This window comes from Papaver somniferum, chromosome 11, assembly GCF_003573695.1.
Source record: "Papaver somniferum cultivar HN1 chromosome 11, ASM357369v1, whole genome shotgun sequence".
In the NCBI taxonomy this organism is placed as follows: Eukaryota; Viridiplantae; Streptophyta; class Magnoliopsida; order Ranunculales; family Papaveraceae; genus Papaver; species Papaver somniferum.
The window spans coordinates 22519621-22529778 of record NC_039368.1 but is presented as its reverse complement, the minus strand read 5'-3'; positions in this window follow the sequence as shown (position 1 = coordinate 22529778).

The window sequence follows — 10158 nt, the reverse complement described above, 5'->3', positions numbered from 1 at the left end:
TTCTTGAAGGAAAAAAACCGATTGATATTTGTGGAATAATTATCAATCAAATGATTAAAATCATTGAATCTCTCAATGTCACAGGTTTCCATAGAAACCTTGGATATCCATGTGTCATCACCAAGTTGTGTGAAAAAGCAATAGGGAACTGCCTTGGAGATAAGAAATATAAAAAAACTGTCTCTCAGGGAATTATTAACCGGATGAGTGGAACTCAAAAGGGATCAAGTATCTCATATAATCAAACCTATAGTAATGGAGATCTCATGTTTCACATTTTTTACGTTTTGGGAGAAAATTGGACTGTATTCAGAGACAGTTGATGTTTGCTTACAGACATGATCAGGAAACTCTTGAAGGAATCGTATCAATTAATAATGAGTTTCTTAAAGGAGAACAAGAAGAAGACTCTGCGGATTCAGAGGTACAAACAAATGGAGCCTAACTCGTCTTCAAGAAAAAGAAAGGAAAAAATAGACAATAGTTTTTGATTTATTTCAATAAAGTCTATTATCAATAAAAACTATCTTAATTATGAATAAAATTATTTGATTTATAATTTTTCTTGTGATAGTTTTCGGTTTACATAACCCGTGCTTGAATGATTTTATCTTATTGCTATATATGTTTATGGGGTGTTTGATTTCGGTTTCACTACCTTAATATTCGATCTCATAATGTTGTGAACCCTTGTGGTTTGGGTGACAAGCGGGATTAAGTTCTAGCCCATGTTGGTAGGCTTTATCAAAGAATCATGAGGGGTTCTGGTAGAAACAATGTGTAAAAAAGTCACAATATATTGAATCGGTTTTGGTTTAACATAAAAGTATATGTGTTTCGACGGTTTTCAACTTTTGCTTGCAATTATTAAAACCAATTTTCAACCTTTCTCTGGTAAAGGTTGGTTGTTGTTATTCTTTTGTTCTTGCATAAGGATGACAACATGATGATATTTAGATATCAATTCTCCCTGGACGAAGATGCAATCATATTGGAGAAGTGGATATGAAATTTGAGGTAACAATCTTGTTAGTTAATTGTTTTCCTGTTTAAGAAAAGCTTGAGTTTTTATCATATATATTTATTGCTTTTGCTTAACAAAATTTCGGTTCCATTGATGTTTATTCCATGATGTATGTGTGGATGTGTGTGATTCAACTGGTTCCGGTTAAGAAAAACTATTGTTATCTTGCTTTATTGTGTGGTATCAATTGTTTAGGCTTACAAATTTTCGGTGCAATTGCGGTGTATTAATGCTTATGTTGATTCAATTGTTTCCGGTTGAGGTGAATAATTATGCAAGGTGATTTATTTGGTTTGTATGAATTATTTATGGCTTAACGAAATAAAAGAATTACGGGATGAGTTGTTTAGTCCAATTCGATTCCGGATAAGAGAAATTAAATTAATTCTGATCTTAGTTAGACTTATCGAAGTGAGGTTTCGATTATTCAAGTCTAATCGAATTCCTAACAAGAAATGTTAGTTAACTAACCTAGTACTTGTCTTGTTTAAAATTGAAAGGTCTAAGTTTATGGATAGAACCTGATGAGAAAAATAGAGTTATCTTTATTTTGGTCTTATCGAATTAAGCGGTTGTTTTTGAACAATCGGTTTAGCAAAGGGTCCAAGGTACTTAGTTGATTTTTGTTTTGCTAAACTAAATTGGAAAAATTGTTTCCTTGGTAACATATCAAAATAAAACTACTTTTAGTTTCGGTTTTGATATTGGTTATCAGAACATGGTGTGTGGAACCTTCATGCCTAACTCTACAGGTTGCAAGTCTATTTTGATATTTGTAAGATTCTTTTCATGTTGTCCTTTATTTTTTTCGTTTCTTTGTCATTTTGTGAAAAAAAGGGGGAGAAATATATAGAGTAAACAAGTGATACTGGCATTGATTTTATATTGATTGGTATCACTAAGGAAAAGAACATTGGTGCTTAAACGTTTTATCTAAACGAAAGAGTGAAAACACAGACTAGGGGGGGTAACATGTCATATGAATTAGTATAACAAAGACGTACGGATTGAATATCTACCTATCTTGTTATTATAATGCCGCTGTTGCACTTTCAAGGATTGAATGTAAGCAGTTTACTGTGCTGTTGAATTCGAGAATCAATCGTATGTATAATGAATTTTTGTAATTTGTTTATCCGTATGATGTAAGAGTTTTGTCACTAAAATTGACAAAGTGGGAGATTGTTAGAGCATAGCTCGGTTGAACCCACCAAGCGTTGGTATATCAAGTTTGGTTGTCATATTTTAGTGAATCAAAGCTCATGTTAAGAGTCGCTTGATTATGTACTAGAGTCAACTTCGTATAGGTTAGATTGAAAGTATTAGGACATGAGACATTACAAGTATTGCGAAGTCTTGAAGATGTGAAGAAGCAAGGAGCTACAACGACAACAATCATCCTTCCACTCGAGGTTAGTGATATTTGACTTGAACTGTTTCATTCCCTAACGTATCTTTCAAGTCGTGCATATTGAAAACAAAACTACGAAGCATATTTGAACTCTAGATAGACATAGTATTAAGGAATACAATACGAGGTTTATTCCTTAACCATTAAACTTTGTAGATAAGACATCGCCATAATCATTTGAATGCTATTGTGATTATGTATGGGTATGAGGTGAGGATTTCATCCTAGGGAACAATGTTTTACATGTGTTCTATGGAAGTAAGTTCATAAACTTGTTTGTGAACCGAAAAGGAAATTTCCAGGCGTTATTGGTTTTGTTATTCATTGCATATGAACAACCAATATGTGTGATTAAGTATAACCGTTCACGACTTGTTTTTGTTCTTGGTAGAACTATTCACAAAGGCCTGACTTATGTATTGGTATGACTTTTATTAGTGAAGCCGATCTTAAGTAATCACCTGAGATGGTATGATCGGGTTTGTGTTTTTTCTGACCAAATTTGGGAAAGGGGAACTGATCCTAGTAAGAGGTGTAGTACATCACAAAGGGGAACCGATCCTTGTATGAGGTGCAACAAGGTTTATAGCAGAAAGGGGAACCAATCCTATGAACATGTGCAATACGTTTTTAGGCAAAGGGGAACCGATCCTATGGACATGTGCAACACATATAAGTTAAATACCATATGTATGTGGGGAATCGATCCTAGTACCTAGTCAACCGAATTTTGGAAAGCTAGTGTGACTATGCACAATACTCACATGGAGGTAGAACCGAAACTTGTTTTGGTAGAACCGTTAAACCCATGATTATGATTGAATGTTATTTGATCAATCGCATAGTTCTTGAAAGTCAGATGAACCAATCCAAAACTTGTTTGGAAGTGTGGAAAATCGGTTTCAAGGTTGTAAGTGTGAAAGAGAACTTACAAAGTAAGGATGTCGACATACTTTGAACACGTGTTGTGAATGTTTATTTCTTTAGTTGTTCAAAGTTATTCCTTAATAGCTAAGGGAATAGAATCCCAAGATCGACATAAGAAGTTAGGAATCTTTTAATTAAGGTTATTAATTTCATTTTGTAGGGAAATACAAGAATTAGTAATGTGCATTTACTAATTAGATTTTCCGAGAGATTTGGATCATTATTTTTAGACAGAGCATTTCCAGGAATTATGAAAACCAAATTTGTGCTTTAGTGAATATATTGAGAACATTTTCGATTTTGGAAATTCCTTGGTGTCCAAACTTCCTTGTCTATAAATACTTGAAGTTTGCCTTTCTAGCAAACTAATCCTTCGTAACAACAAGCTTCCTCTTTGTTGTGTTGTTACTGGTGTAGCCGCCTATTCGGAGAGGAGAGTATCCTAATTAGGAGAAATTTCTTATGGCCGCTCAGTTTAAAGTCTTCTCTGGGATTGAGAATCTCTAGCGTGTACCGTTGGTGGGAAACTATATAATTGCGGTTTATCTTTTGTTTTCATTAATTTGATTGACTAACGGTGGTTGAAATCTGATTCCACCTAGTTTGTTTATGCTTGAGAATCTCCTCTTTTGATATAAGATTCACTCAAACTAGTTCAGAGTTTCGACAGGGATCTTTAGACTGTTGTTAGTTCTAAAGACGATCTTGTGATAATCCAATTGTTAACAGACTCAGTTCTGTGCGTGATTGATCACAAGAGATTCAAGTGATTGTGTGCAGGTTATTATTGAATATCTAAGAAGATTTGAAGACGAAGAAGATATTGAAGATTTCTGATTTGTGGGTTCATAATCTTTGGTGGGCACAATACTTGTTTCGGTAAAAGAGGATCCAATTAATAATAGGTTTATCCTTGTGATAGATTGGATTGATTAATTGAGTAGATCGGTATCAACACAATTCTTTGGATTAATAGTGTTGTTTGTTTAATCTTAAATGATTACTTCGGTAATTGAACATAAGATAGATCTAAGGACCCGACGAAGGAGTTTATGTTAAGATAAACAGAAGAGCCTTTGTACGACTCATATCACTTGGTTGAAGAGAGTTGATACCAAACATATTTGTTGTTTCTTTACTATTTGGAATACGAACCAAAGTAATTGTTCCAAGTACGTGACTTATTTATAAGTTTGAGGCGTGGGAATACAGACAGAACTAGGTGAACTATAGGTTTAGTTGCTTGGTATCAACTATACGAAGTTAGGTGTAATTTTGTGTAGCGTCTTAATATTGAGAGTATTCAATTCTGGATAAGGTCCCGGGGTTTTTTGCATTTGCGGTTTCCTCGTTAACAAAATCTTGGTGTGTCATTTACTTTATATTTTCGCATTATAATTGTTTTATTATAATTAAAGTAAATTACACAAACGTTAATTCCTATTTACTTGATAAGTGAATCTTATTGTGTTTGGTTAAGTACGAACCTTTTTATCAAGTAACATACTTCGTTGTTGTATTGTCTCGATCTCGTATCCATAGACGATCACACGAAGTGTGAACCGATTAGTTGTATTGTCTCGACTTAGTCCATAGAGAATCACTTTCGGAGAAAGGACTTATATGTAGGAAAAGTTTTAGCTTGAGGTATATTTGGGTACCCTCGCCTTTTCAAAAACTATATCTTGATTTCTAGTGTACAATTAGTCAAGTCTAGGATTATGATAAAAGTGAGTAGTGGAGAACCGGACATCACTGCGTTCGACCGTTTGAAGGCGAGGATCAACCGAAGCTTTTGGAAAACTTCTTCAAAAAAAGGTAAGTGAAAACCGAACAACTTATTTCTCAAGTTATATTCATCCTTTTATCTATGAGACGATGTCGCATGACTAATTAGACTGTTGCAAGTATATCAAGAATTTCGAATCAAGTTTATCTTGGTATTTCGTTCTCGAAATATATATGATTAAGCTTAATGAACATTTGTTCATACTTGATGAATTTCGGTTAAGAACAATTTATTGTTCATAATCTAAATTGTGATTCAAGATTATCAATCGAAAATATCCTGAAGCAGTGATATCTGTCATTAATGTTATTTGGGAATGTTTAGAATTGATTTAGGGAGAAATATAGAACTACTGTAAATATGGATACATGACAGTATGCATACCGGTTTCACATACTGGATTTTTGTTATAGGTCCGGAGCCGCAGTACATGTACCCAGTACACGTACTGGCGTAGCTATAGTTCAACATCAATTTTTTGACATGCTATCCATACCATAAAAAGTCTGCTGCTCGTGAACCAGGAGTGGTACGCATACCTAGTATGCATACCGTAAAAGAACTGTTGGTTTTGAAACCGGTGTAGTATCCATATACCTGGTACGCAAACCGGAAAGGTTATCTGAGTTCCTGACCCGTTTTTGTCTTAAGGGTAACATACCCGGTACATGTACCATGACAAAATAGTCACGAACAAGGTAGAGTACACGTACCTGGCACACGTACTTTCCCTGTCGAATATTTTCAGATGCACAAAATTTTTATTTCTATGAGATAATTGGCATTTGAATAAATCTCTAAAAAAATTATATAGACATGATTAATCACATAACCTATGGTTGTGACCCAAGCTTAAAGTCTTAAGTGTTATATGAAAATGATTAAACTTTGTTAGAGCACTGCTCGGTCGAACTCGCATGCGTTGCTATCTAAAGCATGTTTGTCAATGTTAGTGATAAAAGCTATAAGTCTTGATTTCTAGCCTATCTATAGATGACTTGGACTAGGACATAGATTGGGTAGTTGAGCTTAGTTTTCACGATGTTCATCATTTGAAGACGAATAACTACTAAGGGGAGCTTGTGGAACTTCATTGTCAAAAGGTATGTGGATACTTAAACTCATATGTCACTTGGAAAGTCTATTTGTAATCTATCTCCTATATTGAGACACAAGTCGTATTACGATATAGTTTTCTATATACACATTTGATATTTCGAGCTGAGTTTAACTCGCTTACATATTTCTCTAAATATGTGCTGGCAAGCTTTCGCTTCGACCAAGTTCATCTTATATCATGTGAAAATTGCCGAGTAACATCTTACATGGTTTGTGTGATACAATCATTTGGTGTTGTCTTGGAATGTTTCAGAATGATTATTTCAATAACTTGAAAATTGCTTTGATGCTAATAGTGTGTGAAAACGGTTATTGTCATCCTCTAAGAAAGTTTCAATGATTGAAATAAGAGTTTAGAACACTTAATCATTATTGGATATGTCATGTTATGCACTCTTGCACATATGTAATCCATGTCCGGGAACCATAGTATGTGCACCCGTTTGCATACCTGTTGGTTTGAGAAATCCGGGAACCTAAGTATGCGTACTGGCGTACAGGTTCATGTCCAAGAATTTCTGCTGGGATTTGAAGTTTGCGTACCCGTTTGCGTACTGGCGTAACTCAATCTTAGTCCGGGTATTTCAAGTATGCGTACCCGTTTGCATACTTGAAGGTTAAACTTCTAAAATCGGTTTTAAACATGAACATAAACATTTATATAATAAGGAATGTAATCTTTGCAAACCGTGGGTATAATGTTCATGATTGATTCGAGTGAATCAAATCGATTTTGCTTCAATCGTGTTCTTGTAAAATTCTATGAGAGCATATCAATTGAACAACTCTTTAACCAGTTTCATTTGATTCATTTGAACTAGTTATGGTTAAGATGAATAAGGTTGATATGAGATTAATCATATGGCTAACCTCGGTTAACTATTTGTGAACCAACACGGTGTACACGTTTAGGTACGGTTACATAACCTAAATGAGGGTACATTTCATTTGTGTGTAACAAGCTAAGTTCGATCTAACGGTTGAAAGATATTAGCTTGGATGAATCAGATTTTTCATCTAACGGTGAATATTGAATGCTTTGTTATCAAGGTAACTTGGATTGCAAACCATGATTTGAAAACTATATAAAGGAGAACTCTAGCAACTGGGAAACCTAATTCCCACACCTCTTGTGTGTTACTAGTTGCATAACTAGATTAAATTCTCCTTTAACCTTAGGTTTCTACCGAGACCCTGTAGGTTAACGACTTCAAAGACTTCATTGGGATTGTGACGCCAGACCCAACTATTTTCTTTGTAGTTGTTTTGATCTTGCCCGATTCTACCGTATTGAGTACAATTGAAATAATTGACTCGAGATTAATTTCTCCGATAGGCAATATAAAAGTAATCACAAAAATATTCGTCTCATCGTTTGTGATTCCACAATATCATGTTTCGCTAGTCGTTTAAGATTATTGTGAGGTGATTGATAATACTAGGCTGTTCTTCGGGAATATAAGTATGGTTTATCAATTGGTTCCCGTTCACCTTGATTTATCAAAAGACGGAACAAAAACTCTTGGGTATTTCTGTGGGAGAGAGATTTATTCAATCTATAGACTTTTATGTGAGACAGATTTATTTATCAAGTCTTCGATTTTGGGTCGTAGCAACTCTTGGTTGTGGGTGAGATCAACTAAGGGAATCAAGTGCGTAGTATCCTGTTGGGATAAGAGACGTAAGGAACACAACTATACCTTGAACCAATGTGAGATTGATTAGGTTTCAACTACAGTCCAGTCCGAAGTTAATTGGTAGTATGCTAGAGTCTGTAGCGGCTTAATACAATGTGGTGTTCAATCTGGACTAGGTCCCGGGAATTTTCTGCATTTGCGGTTTCCTCGTTAACAAAATTCTGGTGTCTGTGTTATTTCTTTTCCACATTATATTTTGTTATATAATTGAAATATCACAGGTTGTGCGTTAAGATCAATCAATTATAATATCCAACCTTTGATTGTTGATTTACATTGATTGACACTTGAACATTGGTCTTTGGTACCGTTCAAGTAACTCCTCTTATATTTAACCGGGCTCACAGATTTCTATTTGCTGATTGTGGATTGAATTCAGAGTTAGAGATATTAAACTCTTTGATATACTTCACTCTAGATTGAGTCTGACTGTCTAGTTGATTCTCTACAAAGTGTATTGGAGTAAGTCCTCTCAGATTACCAAAAGAATTGTTGGGTGTGGTTGTTAGACCCCCGCATTTTCAAGCTTATGGTTCAATCGGCTAACTGTTCATGAACAATGCATTTGTACACGGACCAATTACGATTCATCCTAACCAGAGTGTATATCTTGGTATGTTAATATCATTTCAAAGATTTATCTAACGGTGGATATTGTTTGCTTGGTACTATCTTAGCTTAAACCTAAAGCAACCTATACTTTGAAAGTCTATATAAGGGAGAACCTCAAGCAACTGGGATATTTAAATCACTAAAACTATCTTTGTGTGTCGTAGTTGTAAACTAGAGTCTTCCTATCCATAAAAACCCTTTTAGGGTTTAACGACTAAAAAGAATTCACCTAGGGATTAGTGAATCTAGGTCCAACTATCTTTTATCTTGATAGTTCGAGTATCATGATCTTGTTTTGATTGTTGAGATGCTCACTCAAGCAAGATAGATAGAAATCACAAATTTCTCTTTGTCTCAGAATTTGTAATTCTACATGTGTAATACTTGTGAGGTGAATAATAATTTAGGCTGCTCTTCGGGAAGCATAAGTCCAGATTTTGATGTTAGCTAGACTTGTATATTTCTATCGATTTCCAGTCTCACCTTGATCTACCGATCAAAAAGGAAATCACATGTACGCTTATATGTGGGAGGCAAATTGGTTTAAAGTCTTCAATTGAGTTGAAGCAACTCTTAGGCTGTAAAGGACGCCAGCTAAGGGAATCAATTGCGCGAAGTCCTGCTGGGATTCTAAGAAGCGCGACTGTAACTGAATTGTTGTGACTTGTGAGAGTTTAATTCAGTCTCAACTACATTCCAGTCTGAATTTATTTGTAGTAGTTTAGAGTCTGTAGCGGCTTAATACAGTTTGATGTTCAATCTGGACTTGGTCCCGAAGGTTTTCTGCATTTGCGATTTTCTCACTTAACAAAATTCTAGTGTTTGTGTTATTTCTTTTCCGCATTATATTGTTTATCTTTATAATTGAAATATCACAGGTTGTACGTAAATCAATCAAAGTAGATACATCCATCCTTGTTTGTTGGATACGATTTGATTGATTCTTGGATATTGATATTTGGAATCGCCCAAGTAATTTCACACGTAAGTAAGGTTCACAGACTAGTCTCTATAAACTTTATGATTGTGAGAGAAAGAGATATAACTCTAAATATTATTCCTTGATCGAGATTCATTAAGTTGAACTCTCGGAATTATATTTAAGTTTGTTCATACAGGTTGCCTAAGAAAAAGTTGGTGGTGTATTTTTGTACCCCGCGTTTTCACTTTAAATACGTCGAAATCAGGTGAAATATCTGTTCAACTTCTTAATTTTCTAATTCCACATTTTTCATGCTTGTTTACCACCTCGCTCACAAGCTTTGATCTACTAAAAGGGAAGGTTCCGATGACATGGTTAGAATGACATTATCACGATATGATGACACCATTTTTTCTACAAAACCAAGAAGGCAATGAATTTAAAGCTAATCTCTTAGTGATATTTTCTTCTTATAAAGCTATTCATTCCTGCCAAAAATGAGAGTATTTCGAAATACGAAAATCACCATCCATAAATTTTTAAATTCAATCACTAATCTTCAACGATTGATATTCAAAATGTTAGATGGTAATCTTATACGTCTCAGAATGCACTCATTTTTGGTTGGAGTGTTGAGCTTTATAAAGAGGAACATCT